Source organism: Ornithodoros turicata, chromosome 2 (assembly GCF_037126465.1).
Source record: "Ornithodoros turicata isolate Travis chromosome 2, ASM3712646v1, whole genome shotgun sequence".
NCBI classification, from domain to species: domain Eukaryota; kingdom Metazoa; phylum Arthropoda; class Arachnida; order Ixodida; family Argasidae; genus Ornithodoros; species Ornithodoros turicata.
The window spans coordinates 135240496-135252660 of record NC_088202.1 but is presented as its reverse complement, the minus strand read 5'-3'; positions in this window follow the sequence as shown (position 1 = coordinate 135252660).

Here is a 12165-nt window from a genome sequence, read left to right as displayed (position 1 = left end):
GCCGCATTGTCTAGTCGCATAGTCTTTTACGCATTGTCTAGTACCAAAAACGATATTTTAGTGATTGTTGAAAAAGTACGGTGCTAGTAACGCTTAGAAATAAACCGAATGCTGAGGTATTTACAAGAAATTTTGAGATACGAAGCTGCGGTGAAAATATTTTGACCGAGGGATGGAGCGTCGTTGTATGTTGGAAGACCTCGAAGGCTTGTTTTCGACGCGCGTTTTGTTATTTAATCCACGACCTGTTATATTGTTGTCGGTAACACGCAGTGTGAACTCGGAACGTGACCTTCGCTTTGTACACATCCTGCTACATCCTGCCAACGCAGGTATTTTAAGTTGATGTCCTTATATTGAACAAGTTTAACGTTCCAAAGCGGTGGTCTGTTTGAAACTTCTTATATTAAAATATCGACTTCCAAGCCCGCACGAAGGGCCGTCTTCATGTTCTCCCAGGAGGCAGAGCGAAGAGGGCTAAGGTTCAGAAGGAAAAAAAAAACTGTGCCAGGACATTTTGTCACGTGCTTGCGGCATTTCCTGCGACGCGCGTTTTCGTTGACGCATGCCGTTCCGTCGAGTAGCGTCGCTTCCTCTCCTCAGACCAAATATCTATTCTTGGCAGAAACCGGCGCATCGGTCGTCCATTGTCGCGTTACTCTCAAGCCACCAATCTCCGTGCGCTCCTTAGCCTCGTTCCCACCGACGACACAGGACACAGTAGGGGTGGACTGCCAAAATCGCCTCTTTCCATTGGGAAGAACACTAGTGGCCGCCGGCTTTAATGAGTATCACTGACGATAACGTCAACATTCCAATTCCATATAATGGAATTCCATATAATGGTAAACATCTGAGTAGCGTATCAACCCAAGCAGGACAATGTACTGAAAGTCAAGTGCAATAGGGGTGGCCGGTATGTGTCTTATCAATGTTCTTTAGTTTCAGAATTCTGTTCAAGGCCTTCCACCTACCCGTCCACCCCTATTGCACTCGACTTTCAGTACATTGTGCTGCTTGGGAATGCTCGAAGATCAATGAGAAAGAAGATTGCTTGCTTCTGCGTGCAATACGCACAGTTGCCCGTGTGAGGAGTGCTGGCAGATGCGATATCTTATCTACACCGCTTCCGAGCGGGGGCAAATGAACGAACACGACATGAACACGAACGCACATGCATACGGGGAAATGGAGGAACTCTGCAAACGGCAGTCTACACCAATGCCTCCTGTATCTCTATGCCTGTCAAGTCAGCGGGCTCCCCGTTCGCCGCGTGTGTCCGCGCTAATATGCGGGGCCTCCGTCTGGTATCGCCAAATGCCTGGGATACGGATACGCACCGAGTGATAAAAACGCAGCAGCTGTAGCTGTAGCAGCCGTCCGCAAGCAGAATTTATCCTCGCGTTGCGAGAAGAAGTCCTTCAATTCGAAAAATTTCGAAAACATTCGAAACAATTCGAAAAACGACGGACCGATAGCAGACGACAGTTCTCGCGACCCTCGGGAACTAGCGCCACCGCTGCATAAAGGGGTCCGCGGGAGAGGAGGAACAGAAAAGGGGCGCTGGAGTACGGAGCGACCGTCTTGCCAGGCATTACAGATATAGGAGGCATTGTCTACACGTACACAGTTCATCTGACTACCACGGGGTGGCAGCAGTAATGGCGGCGCCCAGTCCTTGAATCGTGTTTTTGTTTATAAGGCTGACGCAGACGTTCGGAAATAACCTAACGAGCTGAAAGGGACACTGATCAGAAGTTGGCCAAATTTTTCGTTTAAGTCCATGACAAAAATATAATATGCCTTCAAGCCAGACGTGAAATGTTTCGGCTGCGCGTCGCAGCGCAGTTTGCCAAACGAGGGATTAAAAACCGATTTCGCTTTCTCCCCTCAACTCGCGCAATCGGCGCTGAACTCTAGCCTTTGTATGGTGGACTTCCTCTCGTTCGACGCCATCACGGGGGGCGGGGGGGGGGAGGTGCGGCCAGCCTGCTCTGAAGTCGCAGCTCGGTGCCCCCAGGGGAGGGAGAGGAGGGAGGAGGGAAGGGTGAAAGAGGGAGGGGAGAGATGATGGTGGCACAGGAGCTAGAGGGAGGGACGTGCTATGGTGCACGTTCATTAGAAGATACTGTGCACCTGCAGTTCCGTTGTTTTGTTTGAGAGCGGTCTTCAAAATGGATGCCCCCATGTCCCCCACTCCTTCCACTGCTGACATCATCTGCTGACAACAAGAAGTCTACAGGAAGGTGGGATAACAGTTATACACCACTTTTTTATCCACCCATTCACAATGTCGTAAGTAGGCCTTGTAAGCATCCATTAGTCAAAGCATGGCACCGATTGCGATACTGCTCGGCGACGGTCATGCCGTATTCTAAGACACGGTCCATGGCAGGTCGCGTTAAAGGGGCACGAAAATGCAAAAACAACATGCTCTCAAATGAAAGTCCGTGTTTCAATTAGCATAATTCAAACAAAATCAGTTTACACAACGCAACCGTTGAGAAGAAGAACGCAATGAAAACAGAGCCGTCCTTTGCGGCAACGGATGGAATCCACAGGAGGCAGAAATAGACGATTTCAGAAATTGCATGAATGGCCCACCAGAGAGCGCCGTGTTGCGAAAGCCCAGCTGCACCTTCGGATTTAGTTTTCATGAGTCAGAGAGAAGAAGAAGAGCGCAAACGGTTTCGGTTTTCCCTCTCCTTCACGTACCGCACCTTCGAGCAACAGGCAGACGAGCACGAATGTAAACCATTTCCCACGACGCATTGCGCGATGCGCGTGACTTGGGCGACGGAGGGCCCCCGTGCGGAGCACAAACGCAATATCTGAAATCGCCTATTGGCGGCATCCAGTCAGACAACAGGAGAAGTGCGCTCATACCTATCGTGTGCGTGTGGATTTGGAACGGGTCCGATCGTAGTGTTTCGTATATGTGGCATAATGCGTACCGCTGCAAATTCCAATACCGATTCACTGAATTGTAGCCCACAACAGTTCTCGCGAATGTTCCATACTGACTACACTTGTCTTTACGTCCTTCGGACGACGGCGCCAGCCCGCTTCGCAACGCGCACTACGTTTTTCACCGGGACTGCTGCATGGCGTGGCACGCGCTGCATGTACTTAAACACCGGTGCACGAGCTGAAACGACGTTTTCTGCTTAGCGTCGAAGCAAGAAAGAGTCCGGTGTAATTTTGATTCTAGCTTCGTAACGGAATCAGAGTTCTGAATTACGGTAATAAGTACGAAAGTAACATAGCTTGTGCCGTAATTTGAAGTGAACTTGTTTTTGCGTTTTAGTACCCCTTTAACAAAGGCACAACTTGCCAATGAATGCAGAGCATAAGGTTCGTATTCTTTGTGACGATCCTCTCTACATAATATCTTTCGCATATGTCCCTATTTTCCTCGCTGGCTACCACATTTGTCCTTACATTGGTGTAAGCCATAACTAGGGTTCCGCGCTTTCGTTTTTTACTTTTTGGGCGGATTCAGTGTACGTTTTTCGGTGTTTATTGATTTTCACAAAATCGGTGTTTTTCCTGGTTCGTACGTGGTCTACCCGACAGTTATCGGCGAATAGAAATCACAACGTAATTTCGGCGCGACGCTCGTTCAACATGGCGTAGTTCGCTGCGGTGGCGTTTTACGGCTAACGAAAAAGTAAACGCACATTTTTCGCAACCATCGTATTTCTGTATGATTTTCTCAGATCTGCATTTAACAACTTGTTGGGCATGTGCAGCAATTTATCTCTGTCACCGTTCCTGGAATGTCCCTCTGTATTCGGTGTTTTTCGATTAAAACCGAATGACGGAAAATTTACCCGGCGTATGTTTTTCGGTGTTTTTCGACTAAAACCGAAAACGCCCTACAGCCATAACTTTGAGGGACGCAAATGTGCTTGCTCTTGCAAGGATATAACCCTCTTTTTTTTTTTTTTTTTTTTTGCCATGTAACTCCATTCAGAATTGCGAAGCCTCTACATGGAGGTGTGAAATGCACGTGCGACTTGAACACAGCCAAAGCTGGGTGGCAACTTACTGGGTGGCAGGTAAGTCGTTGTGGTGCTTGCCGCTGGGACGTACACTTGTACATCCGCGGATGCAGAACGATTCAGGCCAAAGCCCGAAAAGGTATGCACGTACACTGGACGTGGTGGCTCAGGTACATGTATCGTCATATGACGCTATGACATAGCGAGAGGCTGGAACGGTGGAAGCCTTCCAAGACGCGCTACTGATAACGCTCTCTTGCACGCAGTGTCTGAGCAAAGGGAAATGAAGACACTTATACCTCTGTCACACGGCAGTTTCAATGCGGATTGAATCCGATCCGTATCGAGTTTCTCAATAGCATTCGGTGCGCCATGCTGTTATACCCCTGCCAAACATGCACTCTTCAATGATCATTAAAACCAATCGTCATTGTACACGCGCGTAGCACCATCTAGGGTGTAACGTGTCAACCTTTCAGGGAGCATTGGATCCAATGCTTTTTGCGAAGTTGACACGTTACACGCTTGGTGGCGCCACGTGCGTGTTCCATGACGATTGGTTTCAATGATCATTAAAGAGTGCACGTCTGGCAGGGGTATTACACAGTCCAACTCAATGCGCATTGAAAGGTTGGCTTGTCGACAGGCGACGCTAACAGTCCAGAGGCAGTACGCTTAGATTGACAAATATGTCCCTAAAAAGTCGAGAATTACCGCATCCGCTTCCGTATTGTGCTGTTTACTATGCATTTACAGGGAGCGTGGTGTCAACAATGGTCGAGATTAAACAAATTGGAAAGCGCAGTCCCCCGTCAAACCTATAGACTAAAACCATCGACGTGAAATTGCATGGACTACAGGATTGCAAATTGCTGTATGTTTTTGCTTACTACCACAAATTCACTGAGCTTGAGGATGCCAGTGACGGTCTTCAAGCTGTCTCGAGAATCTCAATCCCGTTTAAGGAACTGGATCGGGTTAAGCAGGATCGGAGTTCTATCCTGATCAAACGTGTCCGTGTAGCAGCGCCGGATTCGCATTGAGTTCGATGAGCACGGGCTCAACGCGGATCGAAAGTACCCGTGTGACAGGGGTATTACATCTTGAAGTGATGTTATTGTATGAGGCACATTAAATAATACATAAGCGTCGGGTGTAGTGAAATACTCAGAGACGCTCCACGCTTATACGCTCCACGCATTTAAATAAATGCTGCTGGAACGGAACCATTCAAAAAGAAGAATGGATAAGTGATGAGAGAGGGTTTGAACAACAACGTAGTGAGTATAGCCTACGTACTCACCTCATTCCTGCGGTAGCTCTCAAACCCGAGAAACTAGGTTTAGTCACGAAGCATTTTACTTCGTCGAGGAATAGTACTAAATGATAAAAATGTGTATGTGTGTGTTTACCAGGATTGGCTATCGAAAATAAGAATGTTGTGGCTCATTCAGCGTCATCGCTACCAGGCGCGCGCCGATGGACGACCGGCACGGACGACCAGAATAAATCAGTTACCTTCTGACCGTCGACATGACGGTTTCCTGCGCCTGACTTCTTCATATTGGTGACCCGAATTCTGTTTCCGGTACGTAAGAAATTCAAGTTTTCGTTTCCGTTTCGGTTTCCGGTAGAGGCAAAGAAAATATTTTCGCTTACATTTCTAGTTTCGTTTCCTGCAGTATTTTGCAATTTCCGTTTCCGGTAACAAAGCCTACTTTCTATGTCATACTTGAAGAGAAAAACACAGAAACCTCCCCGACCACTCGCACTTATCGCAGAGTCAGGCACCCACCTGGCACAACTTCGGTACAAACGCGAGCACAGCCAACAGTTATGCCCAGTTCCCACATTGTGACGCAAGACGCGACGTCACGGCGCGAGCGGTGACGTCGAAGGACGTCGGGAGGGAACGCGTTTTTTCTGAGAGCTTGCCGCTGTCTCGCGGTTCACTAAACTCTTCGGGACATTTCCTTGATCCGCTCTCCTTCAAGTTAGTGTATTCCGTGGATGCTACACGTAGTTTCCCCTCATTTCGATGATTTTGCTGCTTGTCACGTTCAACTTTTAATTATCCAAATGGTGCAAGCGACGAGGAATCAAGGTAATGCGAAAAAACTGCCGCGGCAGCGGCGAAAGCGCGAACAGCAGCAGACGAAAAACGGGAAGGCGTGGATTGGACATGCAACCTTATTGGCCGAGAAAACACCGGTCTCGCGAATGCCGTGAAGTGCGCAAGAGTGCGCCGATAGTGTATTTTTGTTCGTCAGCTTGTTAAGTAAAGGTAGGAAGTGCGACGTGTCTTTGTTTTGTTTTGTACCGGGATTGTATTAGTCGCGCCATAGTCATCCGTGGAGAAAGTTCGGCATGTCGAACTTTTCGGTTTGCTTTCGGTTCGGTTTGGTTTCGGTTCTTTCGTCTCAGAACGCAAGATATGCGCGTCTACTTCCGCCGCCTGCTAGAGATGTGTGTCGGCCTTCATGAAGTGGGGACTGGGAGGAGGGGGGGGGGGAATTTATTGGCAGAAAAAAAAAGAAAGGGGAAAGGTCAGCCATGCAGCACGCCGGCTTGCTATTCCCTAAAAAAAATAATATAAGAGAGAAAAAAGAAATAAAAAAAAGACAAATACATGAATAAAAAATAAAAGTAGAAAAGAAACTCTGCTCATAGGGAGCCCAGGAGGCCCGTATCACGCAGAAAGCGGAGCACTGGGCATTAATTGCGCGCTTACGGCGTTGCAGTTTCGTCCGGATTGGAATTGATCGGATTATAAGCTTGTGATAAGCTTGTGAGCACGACCCCGTATGTAATTTCTCTGTATGAATGCATTTCGCATTGTCTACATGTGTTTCGCCGTCGAATCAATATGATGAGTGGTGAGACGCGAATGAAAGAATACAAATATATGCATGTTTATTTATTTGTTGTTACCACCAAGGGCAAAGCGCTACACAGGGGAGCGGTGGTTAGTTATAATTCGACAGAACATAGCATTCATAAAAAAAAAAAAACATGACAATGCAAGGTGGTTCAACTCCACGTTTTAGGCATGGAGGAATTTGAGGCAGGCAACGCGGAGGGAGAAGAAAGGACTACCGCAGCCTGCGAAGGTTTGGAAACAACTGAATGTTTATTGTCGCCCCTCGCGCTCGCCTTAGCTGAGCACTCGTCGTCATCTTTAGATAGCTGCGCTACAGGGCTCCCCCCCTAGACACTGGTGCGTGACCAGTGGAGAGCGCCAGGAGACAGCGTTTTGCCGAAGACGGTTAGGCGGACGGCCCTTGTGTCGTGTCGGCAGAACGGGGAGCTGCGCCGGATAGGTGATAGCTTCGACATATGCGGGTTTGAGCCGGTCCTGGGAAACTGTTGTGCGATGGCCGTTGATGTCGACCGTGACCGTCTTGTCGTCGCAGGAGAGGACCTGATACGGGCCTGTGTAGACTGGAGTAAGCGGGGGCTTCACGTGGTCCGCACGGATGAACACGTGGGAAGACTTGTTCAGGTCGGGGTGCACGAATATCTTCCTGTACAAAGGTTGTCGAGGCGGAGCCGGTTGGATGGTGCGGAAGTGATCCCTGAGTTGTCTGGCGAAGTCGTCACCAGCGGGAGGGTGCCTAGAAGGGTGCTCCAAGAAATCGCCAGGTAACGGTAATGGACAGCCGAAGACTAATTCTGCGGAGCTGCACTTAAGGTCCTGCTTGAGGGAGGACCTGAGGCCAAGGAGGACCCAAGGGAGGTGGTCGACCCAGTTGGTGGGGTCGGGGCGCGCGCAGATGGCGGCTTTCAGTTGCCTGTGTAGCCGCTCAACCATCCCATTTGCCGCAGGGTGGTAAGCGGTGGTCGTGATGTGCTGTGCACCAATAGCGGCGATGGCGGACATTAACGGCAAGGTTGAAGAATGCCAAGAAATCTGCGCCTAGTATGGGTTGCGTGACGTCGGCAATAACGAACACCCAGCGGAAAGTTCGCCTCAGTCCAAGGTCGAGCGTTAAAGAGCGTAGCCCATACGTCTTGATCGCTGTGCCATTTGCGGCTTGAAGGTTTGAGCCGGAGTGGGAACGGCGACGATCAGCAGCAGACGCTGAAATTACGCTGAACTCAGCGCCAGTGTCGACCAGAAGACGATAGCCCGCGATGCGGTCGCGTATAGTGAAGAGGCGGCTGGGAGTAGGGCCGGGATCGCCTGCCGCCATCAGTGATCGGCCCGTTGGTTTTCCTGCCAAGCGCAGGGTGGGACGCAACGTTGAGCTCTGTGTCGAAAACGATGATGGTACCAGCAAAGCAGGTTAGCGGCCTGGGGTTCTTGAGAAGGAGTCGGTGATGAGCGGCGGCGGGATCGGGGAGCGGAACGGCTACGGCGCCGAGGACCGGCAGCCGTAAGAGACTGCAAGGCATCAGTGAGCTGTTGAAGCTGGAGCTCAATGCGGTCCAAGCGCGGAGACTGCTCCGAGGTGGCTGCGGCCATGATGGACGGCTTAGGGGGCTCTGAGTAATCCGCAATCCGGTCAGCCAACGTGGCCAGTCGGTCAAGGGATAAATCTTCCGACCCTGCTAAAACCACACGCATCGCTTGCGGAAGAGTTGGAAAGAACAGCTCTCTCAAGATGGGTTGCTGTGCTTCGGTAGCGGAATCGCCGAGGAGTTGTTTCATGCGATGGAGCATATGCGATGGCTTTCGGTCGCCCAAGTCTTCGTCAGACAGTAGCTGCTGGAGTTTAGCGCGTGCGGACACTTCCATTCTGTCCAAGATGGCGGTCTTCAGAACGTCGTATGCCTGATCGAGCTGAACTGCGGCGAGGACATCGTCCAGTTCTGCTGCAACTTCCGGAGGAAGACCAGCCAGAATGTGAAAATACTTTGACTGTTGGGACTGGATATGTCGAAGCTGAAATTGGGCCTCGACCTCTCTGAACCAAGACCGCGGGTTCTGGCGCCAAAAAGGGGGCAACCGCAGCGTAGTGGTCGTCGAAATAGGCGGATCATCGGCGCTGGAGGAATGATTGCCTGAGGGTGATGCCATCGACTCAGGCAAAGGCTGCGTATGTTCGACGCGGGTCACCAAATGAGGCAGGCAACGCGGAGGGAGAAGAAAGGACTACCGCAGCCTGCGAAGGTTTGGAAACAACTGAATGTTTATTGTCGCCCCTCGCGCTCGCCTTAGCTGAGCGCTCGTCGTCATCTTTAGATAGCTGCGCTACTAATTAAACATATTATTACATGCAGATTAAGAGGAAAGGTAGGGGAGCTACGTTACATGAATTCCGCTTCAGTTAACGTTTCGAGGCTTGAATTTCGTTTCCGTTTCGGTTTTCGGTAAAGGTAACGATAAATCGATAATACTTTTCTGTCCGTTTCCGTTTCCTGCGGAGTTTGGGTATTTAACGGCTACGTTTCCGGTAACCAACCCTGGTTTTTACGTTTGCACAATCTACTCATATTCCTGACCAATCTACAAACTTTGACTAAGAATCTACCTATTTACTGACATTTTTGCGAGTTCCATAAGCCAACAGTACTTTATTTTAATGATGGTCATTCGGGAGCTTCGCGAGTAATATAAACCCGTTTACTGCACACACAAAACAATCTGCATTGCAATTCTTCCACCAAACCGAACCAATCCGCGTCCCGATTTCGAACAAGCTTCCATGAATCTTGTCATTAACTTCCCCAAAGGCGTCTCCTTTTTTTTTTCCCCGCTCCCTCTGCCGCTCCCCATTCGGCTCGTGGGCGTCGCATCTAGCGGGGAAAACGAGCGCGACGGGGGCGCCACCGTCGCCGGGTTCGTCTTATATAAGCGCTATGCACGTTGCTTCTCCGCATCCCAGATTTCGCTCGCGCTTTCGGCTGCGCCCAATTGGTTCAGATTTACTGCGTCCCACTTTACGGATTGGATATATTCCTTACTGCAGCCGTTGTATACCCAGTAATTGAACGCGCGTAGCAACTACATAGCAGCTCCTTCCGTTGGTCTCCGGGATTTGCCCGTTGTGAGTGTTTACTGCCCTCACTCGGCAGTGATTATCGAGGTCGATTGACTCGTTCGCGCAAGTCTTCATCTTGTAGCAATAAAACGATAGCACGCGGAAATGCTAGTAACTGTAATAAACGTGATGCTGTGGTAATAACCCTTACGCAATGAAAAAAAAAAGCAAAGTACCAAAATGGTACAAGCACAGGAAATATGCTGGGTTAGTTTAAAGAGTTCAGGAGAGCCATAACCGCGCAGTTTTTTTTTTTTTTTTTGCGCAACATCATTTAACCGGCATTCAGCGCACATGGAAGCTAGCTCCCCTCGCTTCAGTGGTCTTGGCATGTTACGTAATATCCAGGCTATATGATATTCAAATTATGCATCTGTAGTTGCTGTGTGTCTCGGCCGCTGTTCTAAGGGGATGATACATTGTTCAGTACGCGTTGAGGGCCATGACTGCATTTGCTCTGCGGCCTTTTGAACTATAGACTGGTTAACTGGTCTTCATTAATTGGCTCCTGTTTGTTTATTCTGATATCTCTTGGGCATTTTGGGTTGCATTTGTTTTTGTTTCTCTAATTTCTCTTTCTTGTATCCATGTAGTGAAGTAGCCGGGCTCGACTTTCTCACCATATTGTTTTTCCGATCAATCAGTCAAGTTCCGCACAGGCTATAGCCAATTGAAAACTATTACGGCCAATTGAAAACCACGTCGTCTTCTGTGTGTGCAGCAAGTTTACGCGGACAATTTATTGTTGTTGTGATAATGCATTCAGGAAATTCTTTCAAATGCGTGGTAAAGAAAATGACTTCTTTGGAACCCAACTGGAGCTGCAAAAGTAGCGCCCTTTATGTGCTTATAGCATTCCTCGAGCTTCAAAGCCTTCAAAATGCTCCTGGGAGCAAAAGTTGCCCATAGTCTACCTGTCCGCCAGCATCTGTAGAAGCAAACCATCCAACAACTACTAAACAGGAAACTTTTGTGAGGAGCTTCTAAGCCTGCGTCTAACCACCAGCAATGGGGTTTAGAGAATCGCCCCTGGCGGTAAAACTTCGCATTCATCGTGTCGAAATAAAGTTGTTGTTGTTTGCGTCTAAACTACTTAGTTTATTTTGACAGATTGGTGATATCACACTTCGCGAGCAGATATATTACTCGGTTGTGGCTTCCAACTTAATATCATGGGTGGCGCTATGGCGAATGAACAGCATGAAGTGGCTACACTGACTGCACAGCGGTGATGTGACCTTCGGTTACAATTTCAATACAGCGCGATTAATTGCGCGTTGTATTTCATTTGGAACCACGAACTGGCGCAAAAACTTATACTCATGATCAAAATCTTCACACGATAAACTCCGATCAATACATGTTAAGCTTATTCTTAACGTCAGCGACTTTCTTTCCGAGCCTTGATGACTATAGGTAAGCTAACACGTGGAATGAATACAATTCGTTTCCACATTAAAATGCTTTTGATGGTGTAAGAAAAATAAGATATTCAATTTGCGGTTTGAGACACTTGTGGTTTACAGTGAACCCTTGTTATTACGACCACTGTCGTTCCCGAAAATTTTGGTCATAATGCGGAATTGTCACATTAACGGGGGGGGGATATGCAGACGTTTCACTGCATTGTTCCCCTGCAGTATGTTCGTAAAGCGCGTATGTCAGATTATCGGGGGTCATATTAACGAGGGTTCACCAGTTTATGTTTACAGTAAACCCTCGTTATTACGACCATGGTGGTTCCCGAACATTTCGGTCATAATGCGGAATTGTCATATTAACTGGGGGACTTGCAGAGGTTTCACTAAATTGTTCCCCAGTAGTATATGGTCGTAAAGCGCGTATGTCAGATTATCGGGGGTCATATTAATGGGGGTTCACTGTACACCGAAATAGCTAGATGACAAATCGTTTAGGTTTATACCGAAATAGCTAGCTGATAAATCGTCACGTGAAATAAAGTACATAAACGTGTAGAAGAATGGTCGCAGCTGAAACGAGAAAAACACAACAACACATCAACCGCGAAGTAAACGAAGTAGTTTCGCTGCGTGGGTTGCCCGACGAATCAGCGCAAAAAGCGTACCACAAAGGAACCAGCAGCAACACACAGCGCCGTAAAGAACAGCGTCTGCGGCCTGTTGCATGTGATCCGCCCACTGGTGAGCGAGCGCGAG